Genomic DNA, 17,733 nt, shown 5'->3' with positions numbered 1-17,733 from the left:
GAATGAGGATAATTTTCCTGAATGCCAGGGAGTCAGACTCCACAAGGATCACTTGTAAAGTTGGCAAGTCTCTCGGTTGCCCCCTGGATTAGGTCTAATGCTATTATCTGTTCTGCAATTGCAATGCCTGATTCTGTTGAGGTAGTGTGCAGAGAGGGTAAAAGAGGCCAATGGTGATTGCAGGAACAATATAAGTTAGCCCACTTTCCCATTACTTAGCATGGTAAAGCTGAGGGATTTTTCTATAGATCAAGTAGACACAAACTTGCTAGAAGAGAGCAAGAAATGCACCTTAAAACACCCAGCAGCCAGAAACTGTAGGACAGGGCACCTGTGTTGTGAGCTATAATACAGAGGATGATGGGACTGGTCAAACCAGAAACAAATCTCCCATATCACTGAGAAATGCAGAGGTCCCTGTATGTTTTCCAAAAAAAAAAAAAAAAAAAAAAACCCATTGGAGTGCTACACATGAGCATCCACTATACCATCTGAATGCTCTATCCAGAACCACACCCACCACACAGCACAGATCCATGACAGGAGACTACACTGAGCATGCCCACATTCAATCTCTAAGGGAGAAGCAGCATCAGCAAGTTCAGCAAAGTGAAACACTTTTGCCCTTTTCCATTTCCTTCCTCTCACTAATCCCCAACATAGAAAGAGCAAAGACCTCAAAAGGGAGGAGGAAAAGTGTTTGAGAACCAGGTTCTCCCCCTTACCCTCCTCCACAGAGATACCAGGAGTGAAGTTAAATAATTAAACTGGACTGACACTTAACTACTAGAATGAGAGGTTTCAAATAATTGTACATCCCAGAAAAACTTATAATCTGGCCAACATGTTATAAGGGAGGTTGTTACTGGAATAAACATTTCATCTGTCTCAAGAAGCTGGGTCCAGTTCATAAACTGATTACAAAAGCATTTAGATCACAGAATTATATTTAAACTTTTACTTTCGGTCTAAGCTCTGGTGGGGGGTGGGGGTGGCAGGGGCTACTTTGTCCTAGAGAAATATTAACTATTAGGGACTTAAACCCTATAATTTTAAGTATAGGGATTTCACTGAAACCAAGGAGAAACTGCAAGACCATTCCTCATGATCAAAGTAACTGTGGACTTCACCAATAACACGACTCAATCAGCACTGGGCTCAGTAAAGTAGTAAAGAAAAGTGGTAGAGAAAATTCCATATCCCACTTCTTCTCTTATCAGCAGTTTTCATAATCAATACTTCCTTGGTTTCCTATAACGACAGCAGCCAGCTACCTTGTCAGGGACCAGTCAGCTTTTGCTGCTGCAGTTTTGCCACCCACTTTTGAGATGTTTTTCTGAGAAGCTCTTCCTTTCCTCTCTTCATGACATTTAAGTATCTCGTGAAAATAAGTTTGTTGTTTGGCACATCATGGAAAGCATCACGAGATTAAGAAAACAGCCCCAACTGGGTGATCCTTGCAGTCAGCTGTAGGAGTGGGAAGTGTAAGAACTTCCCTCGAGGAGTTTTATCAGAAAATGTGAATTTTTCAAGCTATTAACCTCCTTGACCCCAGAAATTCTGATGTTTATACACAGTGTGATGTAATTCCTCAACCCTCCTGCCCCAGCCTCTCAAGAACACTTCTCTAGAAGGTAGTGACAGCAGGGCTGGGGCCCAATAAAACTGAGAACAGCTGAGCTGGGTCAGTTCCTACCTCCAGGAGTACAAGATGTTGGAGAACTGGAATTATGTAATGCAAGAGATAAAGTGACAGGGGATATTAACCAGGGTGGCTTTGAGTCTAGAAGTCTTCTCAACTTAGGAAAATTCCAGGCTAGCTCTTCCAAGGTTGTCCATACATGACTGTCCTAAAGTCAATGACTTTGTCTTTCAGCGTTCTATACAGACAACTTCAAGTTGCTGTAAGTTACTGGTGTTTTCAAATTCACAAAGACTTCCACATAAACCTTGATTGAGGTGGAAGGAGAGGAAACATATGGAAGTGTCACAAGAATGATTCTGCTATGGAGTACTGAGAGGGCAGATAAGAATGGAAGATGTCAGAGGATGATGGAAAAATACAGTGCAGAAAAAAGAAAAATACAGTGCAGAGGCCCTTCCTCTTCTGGCACCATGCCAAGTTGTGACTACTTTGGCTTGATGAGCAAGCTCTGATTTCAGAACCTCTGAAAAGCTTCTTGCTCTTTCTTTCCCATGTCCCAAATTCAAAATTGTATTATTTTCAGTTATTCCACCAAGGGAGCTATAAGAGGTCATGAATAGGAAAAACATAGGTAAGAAAAAGAGGAAAGTAGAAAGTATCATCAAATAGTCACAATAAGCCAAATATATACATATCATACACACACATTTATATAGAGATCACACTTAATTGATAAAAAATATCTTTTCCAGTTCCTAAATATGGAGCAAGGAAACAATATGTAGGCCCTTCCCCTAATTTTCCAGTGAATCTGAGCTGCATGTAGTTCCCCACATATATCATCCATGCTTATACCATCCCCAATGCCTGACACCCAGTCCCTCTTTCCTTCTAGAGTAAATCATACTCAAGCCTTAACACTCAACTTTGGTGCAACCAAGGTACTAACAGATAAGTTATAAACCAAAATAAATCTTTAAGCTATTGGAGAAACAAAGACATTGGATGACTTGTGTGGACAGGTGTTTTTCCTTCAATTACCACAGTAGGGTTAAATCATCTTTGTTCCTTCTGTTTTCTAAGTTTGACAACAGAAGCCCAAAGGTGGGCCTCCGGATTCAGGTAAAACTGGACTTTATTGAAATTAGAATTAGCAGGATGTAACTTCACATTTTCTTCTCTTCACATAATTATGGGTAGAATAAAATAAAATCTACAATGTTACTAGAGTTTAAGAGTCAAGGTCCTCACTCTGGGGGTCCTGAGGTTAGACTGGGCCACTCATCCCTAAATACCGATCAAAAAGAAAAGGTGTTTTCAAATTCACAGTGATGTTAAGTGCAGGAAAGAGCTTTAATCAGTGTGGCCATGTGAGGAAGAACAGAGAAAGGTCTGGTGATCTAAGATCTGCCTGTGAAGGACTGACAGGAACTTTGAGGTTTTGTAGAAAAGGAAAACAAAGGCAAGGGCCAGGGGTTTACACAGCTACATGGCTGCATAGCTGGCAAAGCAGGAAATCAGGCTGGGATCTGCTTGATCATTGTTCTCAAGTCTGATTCCATGAAGCTCCTAGGAATCTATCATCTCTTAAGGGGCCAATTTGGTTCCCATCTTGAGATGATTGCTCATGCTTAACGGGGGACAGCCTCAGTCCCATCATGGATAATTGTTCTTACTTATGGGGTGATCTCATCATTGAGTGATCTTTTCTGTGAGGCTCCCTATTGCTTGGGTATAGTTGCCATCCATTTCATAAAGTCAGACCTGTTGTTCCTAGAATCCAAAGTAACTGCAAGAGAGAATGACTTCAGAGAACTCAGAAAGGGGAAAAAATTAAAGAGGCAGAAAGGGACAAAATAGAGTTAGGTCAATGACTGGGCTCTCCCTCAATAAGACTTCCTTAAAGAGTGAGTTCAGCGTTTTCTCTCTTCTTTTAGAAGACATCAAAAACCTAACAGGATGAAAACAACAACAACAAAAAAGGCAAAACTGAACCTTTAGCATCTTAAGAGAGACATTAATCAACAGTTGCTAAAATATATATGAGAGCTGCCCAAACCAGCTGAGATCAGGCAGAAACTGTGCAGAGGAAGACACAATCAGCACAGGGCCTGGCAGAAGGGCTCCACATTAGCTCCTCACAAAAGCACCCTGAAGTTAGGGACCTGCCCATAAGAAGAAAAAATAACATGGAGGGAGGGAAAGCAATATTTATTAACAAAAAAAGAAAATGCACTAAGATGAAATCATGATGCAGAATGAAATTTTGACAAAATATTTTGGCACAAATTTTTTTAAGAAATTTAAATAAACAATGGAAATCAGTTTTGGGGGGTGACTGGGGTTGTGGTTCAGCAGTAGAGCGCTTGCCTCGTACGTGTGAGGCACTGGGTTCGATCCTCAGCACCACATTAAAAAAAATAAACAAACAAACAAAAAAGGTATTGTATCCATCTACAACTAAAAATAAATTAAAAAAAAAGAAGTCAGTTTCAATAGAGAAAGAACAAAAGCAACAGTATGAGAAATCAGAAAAGGCATGTTGAAACAAAATTAAATGTGAATTAAAAATGCAGGAAAATAGAGAAGAAAATGTCATTTTTTTCAGAAAGGAAAACAAACTGGAGGGAACATAAAAGACAATTAATGTGAAGAACAATAAGAAAATACAATGTCATTAAATATAATGGAAATGTAAAAGCCTTTAAAAAGGATTAGGAAGAAATGTCAAATAAAGGGAGACAAGAAAAGGAGACTCAACATAATCACAACTGTAGTCCTGATAAGAATCAAATTAATGACCAAAGCAATATAATTGGAAAACAGATTTAAAGGTATAATTTCAGATACTACAAGAGATCAGGAAGATCTGACTCTTCTTTTGGTGGACACATTGTATTATAAACTTTTTTCAGAACTTCAAAATCAATACATATAAGAAAACTATTGGAAATCTCTCTGTCAAGAATGCAAAGGACTATACTATTGTAATAGGACGGTCATCTAATTTATCATCACTATTGAGAGTAAAAGAAGACAAGGCAGGTGCTAAATGAAATGCTGAGACAAGCATATGGCAAGACTGCTACAGGCCAGTTGGGAACTATTATCATTCTACTTTTGGAGGGAAACATTAGTTTGATGTAAGATTTCTCAACAGCTACATTCAATAACCGAAGATAGTAGAACAACATTCAAGATTTTAAAAGAAAGAAAGTTAGCAATTTGATATCTACAAAATTCTTCAAGTATACAGACAATAAGCATGAAACACACCAGAACTCAAGGAATATTTTTCCCCTGAAGGCTTCCTGAATAAAATATTAAGGGATGATTTTGGCCAACCAAAAGATGATTTGAGAAATTACAGCAAAAGTACTGTTGGTAAACATGGAAAATATTTAATTGAAGAATTAACACTTAAACAGATGTAATGACTTGGAAAGACAAAGGAAAGTAAATATCATTTGCCCTGCTAATGGTAAAATATCACAAATGTTAAAAATTGGTAAGAGATAAAAATGAGAGGTAGAGTTCACTGATGCTATCATTTATGGTAGCTGGGGTGTCAACAGATCAGCAGCAGACAACAAATCCATTAATAAAAGTTGCTTTTATTTAAATAAATGTATTTAAGGGTATACAACTAATTACTTAAAAACATTGTCTAACACTGAATAGTGGAAGAGAGTGAAAGGAATGGGAGTAAGATTAAATGTACTGATTTGGTCAATGGTTTTGGTAGAAGTTATATAAATGTGAGTAAGTCAGAACCGTTAAAACTAATTGGTGTTTACCACAGGCAGGGGGAAGAAGAATGGAGTTTGGTTAACAGGTACAAAGCCACAGCCAGGTAAGAGTAAGTTCTAGAGTTCTATTACACAGCAGGTAATTATAGTTGACAGTATTGTATTGTGTAATTCAAAATAGCCAGAGAAGAAGATTTTTGAATGATCTCATCAAACATAAAAGAGAAATATTTGAAAAATGGATAACCTAAGAATCCTAAACTGATAAATGCATGATATATAAATATATCAAAACTTAATTGTGCCCCCATAAAGATGTAAAATTATTCCATCATTTAAAAATAATAATTTAAAAAAAAAACTATATATAAAAGGAGCTACTCTCCAACAAAACAAAGTAAACCACAGTAAAACTCTTAAATCATTACTAATAAACTTTAAAATGGATAACAAGAATATAACCTCCTAGAAAAATGAAGAGAGTTTACAGAAAAAATTTTTTCATCAAAAGAAGAGAAATAAAAATTATGACTATCTTGAGATACCATTTTTGGCTACCATATGGACAAAATTTAAATGTTTCATAATATATTGTATGGGTAAGGTTTGAAGGAGAAATTTTAAAAACAGATTTTGTTTCTTAAGAGCAGTTTTAGGATCACAGCAGAACTAAATGGAAAGTACAGAGTTATCCCATATGTGCCTGGCCCCACGTATGCACAGCCTCATCTATTATCAACATCTAGCTCGGACCAATAAACCTACATTGACCCGTTCATTGTTATCACCTGAAGACCATAGTTAACACTAGCATTAACTCTAAAATCTGTGTGAAAGTTCATCTTGATCTAAGATTATGTAAGAATTCATATACTATCATCCTTAGAGATGGAACTAGCATTGAAATGAATGAAATAGAAGAAAGCCCTGCTTATAAATCAATGGATCAAGTCCTACTTAAAGAGATTCAGATGAAATAAAAAAAAAACAAAAACTAGGTCATAAAACAGAAAATGCTTATTAGAAGCTGAGTCTCAGAGACTCTGGAACATAAAGAAATCTGAATAGAAAAGGTACAGATTTATACTACTCTATCAGAAATCAGGAAGAAGTTTTCCTGCCAAGGCAATACCTCCTCTCATGTAGACACAGTTGAATCAGGCAACATTGTACATTTCAGTGATGAGAATGTGGCAAATATAACCAACATGCAGTATACTTTAGATAAAATGTTAAGAGATATTGCAGAGCAATCCCATCATCCAATGAAGCATAAATACTGTTAAATCAAATACCCTTGTTTGAAAAAAATATTAGCATCCTCAATTAGCTTCTCTTTTCATGTACACTATGGACCAAGTCACTTAAAGAGCATCTATGGGCACAGTAGGCAGATCATTTGTATGTCACCTAGATGAATCTAGTCTTACCATGATTCTGATGATAAACGGTTATTCACTAACAGTACCATCAGTTCATTAATAATGAAAGCATGGCAAGTTAGAAAGTTTTGTCATGTGATGATTGCTTTACATTCCAAAATGAGAAAGACAAGCAATTGAAAACTTCATCTCTAATGTCTCCCATTCTTTCACTCTTGTAGTGAAAAAAATCATAAACCAAATCTTAAACCATGGTCATATTGGAGGGGTTAGCTTGGCCAGTCAAGAATCCATGTGAACAGAAGGCCTCTCTGGCAGGGTGGCAGTGGATGGCCACCTACGTAAATTGGCTGCATTTGTCCAGTAACCCACATAATGTCAGATTTCATTGTTTTTCTTTTTCAATGGTTCCAAATATGAATATGACTAAGTGTATTTGTTTCATGTTCAAGGTTAGCTTTCATGTATTTTAATTGGATACAAGTTATTTAGACACTGAGTCTTAGATCTCATAATACTGGGAATTTGTTTATGTTCTAATATTTTATTAATTAACGACCTTCTAACTGGTTTCAAGAGCTCAAAAATGACTTATTTTGTAGGGTTATGACTTACCTATTATTGTAGGGTTAAGGATTTCAAAATTTTATCAGTGGTATGTTTTATAATATGAATATCAGCCTTCATATTGGGGTCAAATTAAATCAGATATTTTATGATATTTTAATTAAAGATGAGCTAACATGAATAATTTTATTTAATTAAGGACTTTTCAAACCCTATCTCAAACATATCTTAGGCAAACCTCCTTCTGGGTTCCACTTTCTTATATTTTTTCATGTTTTTCAATAAAATGGCTAATTTCTACTTTGATATGAGTAGGTAAGACATATAACACTCTTTCTCATCTAGACTTAAAGACACATTACATCTATTAAGGCCAGATATAGTGGTTGTGCTAGTTTTGCACTGCTGTAACCAAAATACCCAACAAGTCCAACTTAGAGAAGGAAAAGTTTATTTGGGGCTCACAGTCTTAGTGGTTTAGTCCCTGGTTGGCTGACTCCATTGCTCTGGACCCAAGGTGAGGCAGAATATAATGGCAGAAGATCATTGCTCACCTCATGGCAGTTGGGTAGTAGAGAGAGAGAAGCGGGCAGGAGAGAAGGAGCTACAGGAAAAGGTGAACCTTCTCAGGGTATGACCCCATGACCCACCTCCTCCAGCCATGCCCCCTATACCTGCAGTTACTAACCAATTAGTCCACTCAAACTAGAATAGACTGATTAGATTTCAGCTCTCCTCATCATTTTATCTCTGCATATTCTCTCATTAACACAGAAGCTTTTGGAGGACACCAAACCTCCCAGTTATAAACCATAGTTGTTACAGTTGAATGCTGGATATTCCGTGTGTTAAGGGCTTGGTCCCCAGACTGGCACAATTGGTGCATGACAGAACCTTTAGTAGGTAGGGCCTATCATGAGAGGTTGTTGTAGAGAGTTTTCTGTTATTATAACAAATACCTGAAACAATTATGAAGAATAAAGGTTCATTTTGCCCAACTTTGAAGGTTCCAGTCCATGACCAGTTGGCCCCATCACTTCTGGGACTGTGGCAGGGCAGCCCATCATGTCAGCAGTGCATGGAAAAACCCCCCACTAATGCAGAAGACATGAGGAGGAGGGCCTGCAATCCTACTGTCCCCTTCAATGGCACACCCCCAATGACAGGAAGATGAACCACTAGGCCCTATCTCTTAAAGTTTCCACCACCTCCAACAGGGCCACCTGGGGAACCTGTAACACATGGGCCTGTGGGACATTTAACATCCAAACTATAGCATCTTGGAATCAAGTAGAAACTTTACTTATATGGGAAACCATGAGAGGAACACACATGGAAAATAGCCAAACAGCGAGCAGTAAGGCTGCCAATATGAGTTAATGCCTGACTGTAAAGGAACTTGCTAGTCCCAGGGGGAAGTTTGACCTTTTATCTTTTCTGGAACTGTTTGTGGTTTGGAAAAGACATGACTTTAAAAATAAAATTTAGAAAAGGTTAGGTGAACACATGCTCATATAATGGTTAATTTAATAAAAATGGTATAACATGAGCGTTTGCTATAATGATCACTCCCCCAGTCTGAAATGTTCTCCTCCCTTCATCCCAAAACACTGTCTCAAAGCTTCACCTCCAACGATTTTGTCTTTGCCCTTTTCTTCCCATCATATGCCTGCTGACTTCTCCTCTCCCAGTCACTCATTCATTATTCATCACCTATTCACCTGAGACTAGCATCTCTCCTGTGCTCCAGACACTATGCTTGGAATTAGGGTAGAGTAGTGTACAATGTAGTTGGTGTCTCTGCATTTTTAGAGTTAAATAGTCCAATCTTTGGCTGTCTTCTTGTCTAATTTTACCCATTTTCCACAATCCCATATATCCCCCTGAGTTTAGTGAGCCTGATTCACGTCCCTCACAAGAACTTTTCTGCAAAGCTTCAACTGAATTTTACATTCATCAATTCACCTCTCCTTTTGGATACTTTGCAGATGCCCCAAATTAAACTCACAATCTCATCAACACTCTCCACATCAAACCTCTCTCTTCCAAAGACCTGATTTGTCTGATACCACCACTCCATCCAAGCAATCAATACAAGGCAGAGAAAACCTGAAATTCATTCTTCTTTTTTCTCCCCATGTAAGCAACTATCCATCCTGTAGATAACAGTTCTATCACAATGATTTTGATGTCTACAACTTCTTGTTCTTTCTTAAAATTTCTCTCCACTTACATTGCCCATTTGTTCTGGCATTCTTTCTACTATGTTCAGGATTTCAATTTTTGTGGCTGAATAATATTCCATTATGTCTATGTACCACATTTTCTTTATCCATTCATCAGTTAATGAGCACTTAGGTTGTTTCCAAATGATAGCTATTGTTAATATTGCTGCAACCATCTTAGGAGTACAAAAGTCCCTTCAACATACTGCTTCCATATCCTTTGGATATATACTCAATAGTGGGATTGCTGGATCATAAACAGCATAGTAAGAGAAATACCATACTGTTTTCCAAAATGATTTTATTAGTTTATATTCCCACCAACAGTCAGCAAGTGTTTTCCTTTCTCCGAAGTCTTGCCAGCACTTTTTGTCTTTCTGATAACATATATTCTTACTGGAGTGAGATGTCCCTTAGTACATTAATCATAGTGGTTTTAAATTCCTAGTTTGAAAATCCCAACATCCCTGTCATATCTGAGTTTAGTTCCCATGTTTGCTCTGTCTCTTCCAACTCGTTTTTTGTCTGTTAATATGTTTTGTAATTTTTTTCCTGTAGTTGGAGCTGATGTACGAAGTGGAAAAAAACCACTGTAAATATGCCTTTAGTCACATAGTGTTAGATTGTGGGAGAAGAGCAAATGTATTACACTCCTATCGTGTTAGTCAGTTTTCCATCACTGTAACAAAAGCCTGAGGTATTAAACCTGTACAGAAAAGGTTTATTTGGGCTCACAGTTTAGAGGTCCTACTCCATGATCAGGACATCCACTGCTTTTAGTCTTCTGTTGGGGATGTCAGATGACACTAGCAAGAAGTATGTGGTAGAGCAAAACCACTTGCCTCATTTCCAGGGAGTGGTAATTTGAAGAGGAGGAAGGGGCTGTTCCCTTCAAGGGCCTATCCCAGTGACCTCAGCCCCACCTCTTAAGGGTTCTATAACCTACCCATAGTGCCACTCTGGGGAAGCAGCCTTTATTACAGCAGCCTTTGGGGGGATGTTTAAATCCAAGCTCTAGTATCTGTGGATCAGGTCTCAGTCTTTTAGTGAGCTTTTGCCTCTGAACTTCACACACGCTGCTCAGTTTTTCCCTTCTGTTTAGGTGAGACAGGAGGCCCAGAGTTGGATATTTCTCCTTTCCTATGTGGAAGGCTAGAGAGGGCTGGAATTGAGTAAACCTTCTCCCAGGTTACTGAGTCTCTAATGACATTGGGGCAGTTAGGCTCAGGTTAAACACTGTCTCCTGAGGGCAGAATTTGTTAAGAACAGAATGCACTGGCATATTTAAAAAAAAAATTTCCCTACTCCTGGATGAAGTACAATGGTATATTTCTCTAGGGTTATTTTTTGTGGATGTGGTAAATCCAGGAGATGAAACTGAAAAAAGTGTCAGGCTCTCCAATTACTGTGTCCCCTTGGAATTCTTAACTCTCAGACTGTCCACTGTGAGCCTCCAGCAATTCATTAATTGTGGTTCAGTTTTTTGGCCCCAGCACTGGGTTATGTGGGGGTAATACTTCTCTAGTAACTGTGATTCTCTGGATTAGCCTATTTATTTGGAGACAGATGGTTTACCTTGTGACATCATCACTTCTCTTTCAGATGCAAGCAGAGTTGTTGATTTTTCAGTTTTTCCAGAGTTTTAAGCATTATTAGGAAAGAGTGGCAACACTCGAACTTCCCACATGATAGACTGGAAATCAGTCCAGAGAAAAATTTGTTGGGTGTTTTAAGGGGAAAATGTGACTAAGGGGAAAATGTGACTAATCTAGGCAAAGTGAAAGGCTCTCCTACGTGTGTTATGAATGTTTTGGATGGACTAAATTGAGGGGAGAGAACCTTAAAGTCCATGACAGAAAATAGCACATGCCCAGGACTCTATAAAATGTTTGTGCTTGTGTTGGAAATGAACATTTTTATAAGCTGTCTCACAAAGTTGTGATTTACATCAACTTTCACTAAATAGAATTAATGATATTCAGAAGACATTGATCTGACCCCAGCTGGGTATATTCAGTGAAGAAATAAGCCTTGTTGTAAAGGGAACCTATATGATTTATGATTAAAAGAAGACAGAGACATATAGTGGAAAAAAACATTGGCTTTGATGTCAAACAGAGATGTTTTTGAATTTGGGCTTAGACATTTACTAGATGAATGACCTTGAGGAAACTGTTGACCTTTTTGAGTTCATTCTACAAATTTATCTGGACCATTGAATGAACAAGATGACATGTACACAGTATCAGCCACTCAGTAAACATAACTTTCCTTAAAGAATCGGGTACTTAAATGATCCTATTTTTCTATGGGATGATGTTCCCTTTGTGTTTTATTGTTTGCATATTGTTAATGATGCTGAATTAGTTCAGCATATAATTGTGTGAGATAATTATTCAAGGGTGTGAACAGATTAGTTCATTCACACTGTTTCATCTTCACATGTTTAAGTGGTTTTATTCTTCATTTACCCTTCAGGGGCCTTTAGGAATAACCCTTCTATCAACTAAAATATAATAATATAAGATGCCTATGATGCTGCTCTTTTTTCAGTTTGAATTTGTCTCTTCACTGCTAAGGTTTGGAGTGTGTCCCCCAGAGTTCATGTGCCACAGGCTTGCTACCCAGTGTGGTGACGAGGAAAGGTGGTGCAGGTGAGGCCCGGTACTATGCTTTGGATCTTGTCTGTCCTCTGAAGGACCGTTTTAGAGTTTTTCCTCAGAGTAGCACATTGGTGCTGGTGGAAACTTTTAGAGGTGGGGGCTAGTGGGAGGTCTGCTAGGTACTGGGTGGAGGAGTCCTTGAAGGGAATATGGAACCCCAGGCCCTCTTCTTCCCATCTTTTGCATCCTGGCCATGAGGCAAATGGTTTTGCCATGTGTTGCTATCTTGATGTCCTACCTCACCATAGTCCCAAAAGCATAGGGGCCAACATAGATCATGGACTGGAATCTCCAAAACCTGAGGCAGAAAGAACTCATCATCTTTATAAGTTGAATAGTTCAAGCATTTGCTGCAATAATCTAAAATTGATGAACACACAAAATTGGTACTGAGAAGTGGGGTTGTTGCTGTGACGATAATTGGGATGATAAGCTGCCTTTGGACTTGATGTAAGAGGAGTTTGAAAAGTTAAGAGAAGCAGGCTAGAGGATGCTTAAAGGAGAGCTTAATGGATGACTCTGGTGGAGTGCTCAGAATGTGGGCAGCAGTTATGCTCATGAGGTTTCAGATGAAAATGAGGGCTCTGTTAGAAACTGGACTGAAGGCCCCCCTTGTTACACAAGGAGGTTGAATACATTTTGTCCATGCCCTGAGACTTTGTAGGAGGCTGAGCATAAAGGTGATGAACTAGTTTTTTTTCTGGCAGAAGAAGTTCCAATGTAGCACAGACATCAGGCAGTGGCATGGATATTTCTGGATGCTTTTAGCCAAAATTATAGTAAAAATAAGGAGCAAACAGAAGCAGAGCAGAAAGATTTGGAAAACTTTCAGTTTGGACAGAAAAAGAGGACATTTAAACATATAGTCAAGAAGGAGGCAATTGCTAAAGAGATTAGCACTTAAAAAGGAACTAAATGACTTTGCACCAGGACTATAGAAAATATGCCTTGATAGTACCTCAGAACCAGCAAGACCCTACCCCCATCACAAGCCCAAAGGTATAAAAGTATAAATTTGTTTCAAAGAGTTTCTAGGGTAGAGTCTTTTGAGAAGAAAGTCCAAGGGGCACCCTGATCATCCACCACTGCCTAAACCAGCAAGACGCTTAAGAGACTATGTTTCAAGCAGGCTGGGGTACAGCTCAAGTTGGCAGCAGAGTTTAGAGTCATCCATGTGATGCTGGTTTCACAGGCAAGAGTTATGGGGTCACATAGGCTTTCACTGACATTTTAAGGAAAGCTTGGGCAGTCGGGGTGTGTGACAGGGTCAGAATCCCTGCCAACAGCCTCTGACTAGATGAGGCATGGAGACCCCAGAAAGTTAGAGATGCCTGGTATGTGGAAAACCTGCCAAGGGAAGTTGTCAGGCAGCATGCAGAGCCAGCCCAAGGCAGTGGCCATGTGTGCTGCAACCAAAAAAGCTGTAGAGGTGGGAGCTGCCTGGGCCCTTAGGAGCCCACATCTTGTTATAGTGTGCCCCACACGCCAGACATGGAGATCTAGGACTGAATGTCTGTCCTGCTGGGTCTTAGTTTTGCTTTGATCTGATCCCTCCTTGTTCATGTTCCTCCCTTTTGAAATGGGATGTTTACTTCGAGCCATTTTATTTTAGAAGTATGTAACTTGAGTTTTGTTTCTTACAGCAGATCATAGTTGACTATCTCGAGTCTCAGATGTGCCACTTTGCTACAGGCCCCAAAGCAATGGGGCCAATCCATTGTAGACTGGAACTCCAAAACTGGGCACCAAATAAGTCTTTCCTTTTATAAGATGATGATCTCAGGTCTTTTGTTATAGTGAAGGAAAGCTGATGTGCTCATCATCTGCATTATAACACTTTTCGGGACCATGCTCCTACCATGTCTTTTATTGGTCTTAATCTCACTCAGTTATAACCCTACAACCCCTGTCTGTTTAATTACTATCTACACTGTATGGTGTTTTGATGAGATAGATTACTTTAAAAAAATAATTATTCCCAGTAGCTAATACGGAGCTTGAATACATATTGTCATCAATATGTATCTACTATGTGCATAAATGAGTAAAAATAAATGAGTGAATGTGATTGTAGCAATTCATCTCATGCTATAAGCCTCTTGGATTCTAAGGATGCAATTATTTGCTTTTAAGTCACTGGAGGAATTTTAGCATGCTCAAATATAAAAGAATATAAAAATTTTAAAAAAAGGAAAAGAAGGAAGGGGCTGAAAGCGGTGTTCAATACTTGTACTGTATTTAATAGAAGAGGTTCTGGGCAAGATGGGAGTAGAAAAGTTGTAATGGCTACCTCCTAGATCTGCATTGAAGCAACTCACCCAATATAATGAAGATATATAGAGGGCTAACTTGAAAATATTTCTTACAAGAAAGAACAGCAGCCTAAGTAAGTAAGTGAGAAGATACTGGCATGGACCAAATAGCATGTTAGTCAGATGGATGACAGTTGGAGAAGGTAAGAGGAGGGGAAGTAAAGTTGGACTTACTAACTAGGTTACACGCATTACCACACGAGAAGTGATATCAACTGTGGGTGACTCTGGGATTCGTATTTGGAAGGATGAGCTATAAAAAATGGAATGATGGCATTGTGGTAGAGAGGGACACTGCTGCAACTTGTACCTGGCCTAGGGCTAGCCAAACAGAGACTGGTTATCCTGAGATGAAAGCCAGCATGGCTGTCCCTAAACACAGAATGAATGGCATGGAGACTCAGATCTGTGGGGGACACTGCCCAGGGTTTAAGCTTCTGCACCACTTCCTCAGGTTGCTGCATTGTGAACTGGTAATGATAACTTACAGTAGATTCATTCTTTACCTTTGCTTATTGTCTCACATGAAAGAACTGGGAAAAATTCCACATCAGTCTTTGACAGATCCCATTTCAATGTCAAATTCAGCTACAAGCCAGTGGATCTCTTGCAGTAGGGATAACAAGGAGAGATGTTGCATACAAATATGTTCCAGTTCCAAATAAGGAGACTATGAAGAATCAGAGTAGATAACTTCCCCTGATATTGACCCAGGTATAATTCCATATCCAAGGTATCTATGTGATTCAAGAGAATATAGCATCCAAAACAAAAGAGAATAAAGACTTAAAGATTGCCTGGAGTCAAAAATGATTGGAATAGAAAAAAATCAGATGGTGGCAATGTACATTAGCTTCAAGTCTGCGTAAAAATCAAATTTGTAATGCAGAAAATGAAATTTTAAAAATTCTTCCAGAATGCAATGGAAAAAATAACATAAAACATGGAGTAGAGTTCTAGATTTTAGAATTCTGTAAACCTTGCTATGACTCCCACCCATGCATATAATTTTCATTAATTTTTTTGCATGCACAAGATGACACCTTCCCTTATTACCTTTGTCCAGGGACATGTTTTGTTTTTTTGTCCTCAATCCACAGAAATAATATTAAGGTGTCACAGAAGACAATAAAGAATTGGTATTTATTCTCCCTGGGCTTTGTTATTAAGATAGCATAGATATATTCCCAACTCCTTGGGATATCTTTTTATTCCATCAGTAAAAGAACACCTGTGTGTGTAGAAGCAGCAAATTTTCTTACAACACAAAATCTTTGATTTACTTATTTTCTGGTCGCAGCCTACTGGAGAGAAATTTACCCTGTATTCCGACTTGTCAGTGTGGAAGTATCCACTGACCTCCTACAGTAGCAGAATTCAAACTTCTAAGTTCTGTAGGGAGTATAGCATTGACCAAAATAAATTATCTAAACTATTTTCATCACAATTACAAGACTGAGATCAGTAGTAATTTATATCTGCCCTTAATAGAGTATTGAAACATGCCTCATCTTTCTATGGTGGACTCAGATATGATCACTTGATATATTTTACACCATGGCCACATAATACTCTGGCTCCTCTCCAGACTAAAAGAAACATGAGCCAATGGATTCTAGAAAAATCCTCACAAAGCACACTAGATTCACAGCAAAACAGAAAAAAATGCCTAGCAATATATGATCAAAGGTCAGATTTCCTGGAGATGCATTTGGAGAGCTGTGCAGAGAGATCAAAAGAAATCACTACTTATATAATTAAAAACAAACTTTTCAGACCATGAAAAATATTCAAAACAAAATCAAAGTTAATGAAGTTGCAAAATTAAAAAAAATAACGTGTAAACTTACCTGGCAAAAATTGTGCAATCACAATAAAGACTACTCTAAGCAACCAGGTTAGAAAGAATAAGTGACCCTCAGATAATGATCAGAAAAAATTGAGAAAGTACGGTCAGAGAGTTGAAAGGAAAAATTGAATTCTACATAGACATATGGTACATATATGAAGGAAAAGAAAAATGTTCTTGGATATTTAAGGGCTGAAAAATTAAACAATACGTTTATCTTTCTTAAAAACATTACTAAAAATTTTATACTCTAGTAGACCAAGAATGAATCCAAGAGAATTATTTTAAAAAGAGGAAATTGTGGAACCATGTCAGTCAGCATTGAAATCAGATAAATATAGATTTAAGCTTAAATAAATGTGGCAAATATAGCCAAAAACCAATATAGAAAGTTCCCAGATGAGAAAAATACAATATATAAAAAAAGATTTCTGCTCCGAAGATGGAGTTGGTGCAATTTCCCCTATTTCTTTTATGTAGTACAACTAAAACTATAGTTATTTCACATAAAACAAATATGGGAAGACACTGGATCGTAGAAATAAGGTATACTGGCAAGGACCTGGAAGCATTAAGGCAGTGAGTTACATGGCTTTTATTTTTGACTCATGTATAACACAGACTTTGAACTGAAGAACCCGAGAACAACCTAGAAATGCCAATAAGTATGGCCTTGATAAAAATTCCATGTCTAGGCTATAAGTACTTAATGTAACCACTATAGTTACAGAACTACAACTACTCCAGGCCAGCAAAGGAAAAAACAACAACAAAAACAAAACTTTTGTCAGCCCATGTTGGTAAAGACTGGTGAAAGCCTAGAATTGCCCACTTTCCACCCTTGATATAATGTACCGAGGTACCCAAAGCCATTTGCTGGGTTGGAGAGTCAGGACTTCACCAGGACCCAGATGGACCAAGGCCATTCCTCTAAACTATTTTCATGTGGTATCAGGGACAGTGATGTAGTGAATGATGACAAACACTTTATTTCTCCTAGCCAGGGAAGTTTCAGGGAAAACAAGGAAGAGCCTGAACTTTGTGTGAAAATTTTTGAATATCATTTTAATTTTTTTTTCATGAGGTTCTTTATGTTACATAATTTAACAAATTCATTCTAACTAGAATTTCTTGTTTGTGACATAAAATTGCCCATAATATCCCTTTCATTGCCCTTTAAAATATCTGCAGAGAGAGATGTTTTCTTTCCCGTTTTTAGTGTTCTGTTTCCCCTTCTTAGTTTTTCTTGAAAAATCTACCAACATTATTTGCACTTTATTAGTTCCTTCAGTGAACAACTTTAATTTGTTAACCTTACTTTTTTCTCTTCTATTCTTTATA

The sequence above is a fragment of the Marmota monax genome, unplaced genomic scaffold (assembly GCF_021218885.2).
Source record: "Marmota monax isolate L192 unplaced genomic scaffold, Marmota_monax_Labrador192_F-V1.1 WCK01_AAM20220418_F8-fsc00098, whole genome shotgun sequence".
In the NCBI taxonomy this organism is placed as follows: Eukaryota; Metazoa; Chordata; class Mammalia; order Rodentia; family Sciuridae; genus Marmota; species Marmota monax.
This window is presented reverse-complemented; position numbering follows the sequence as displayed.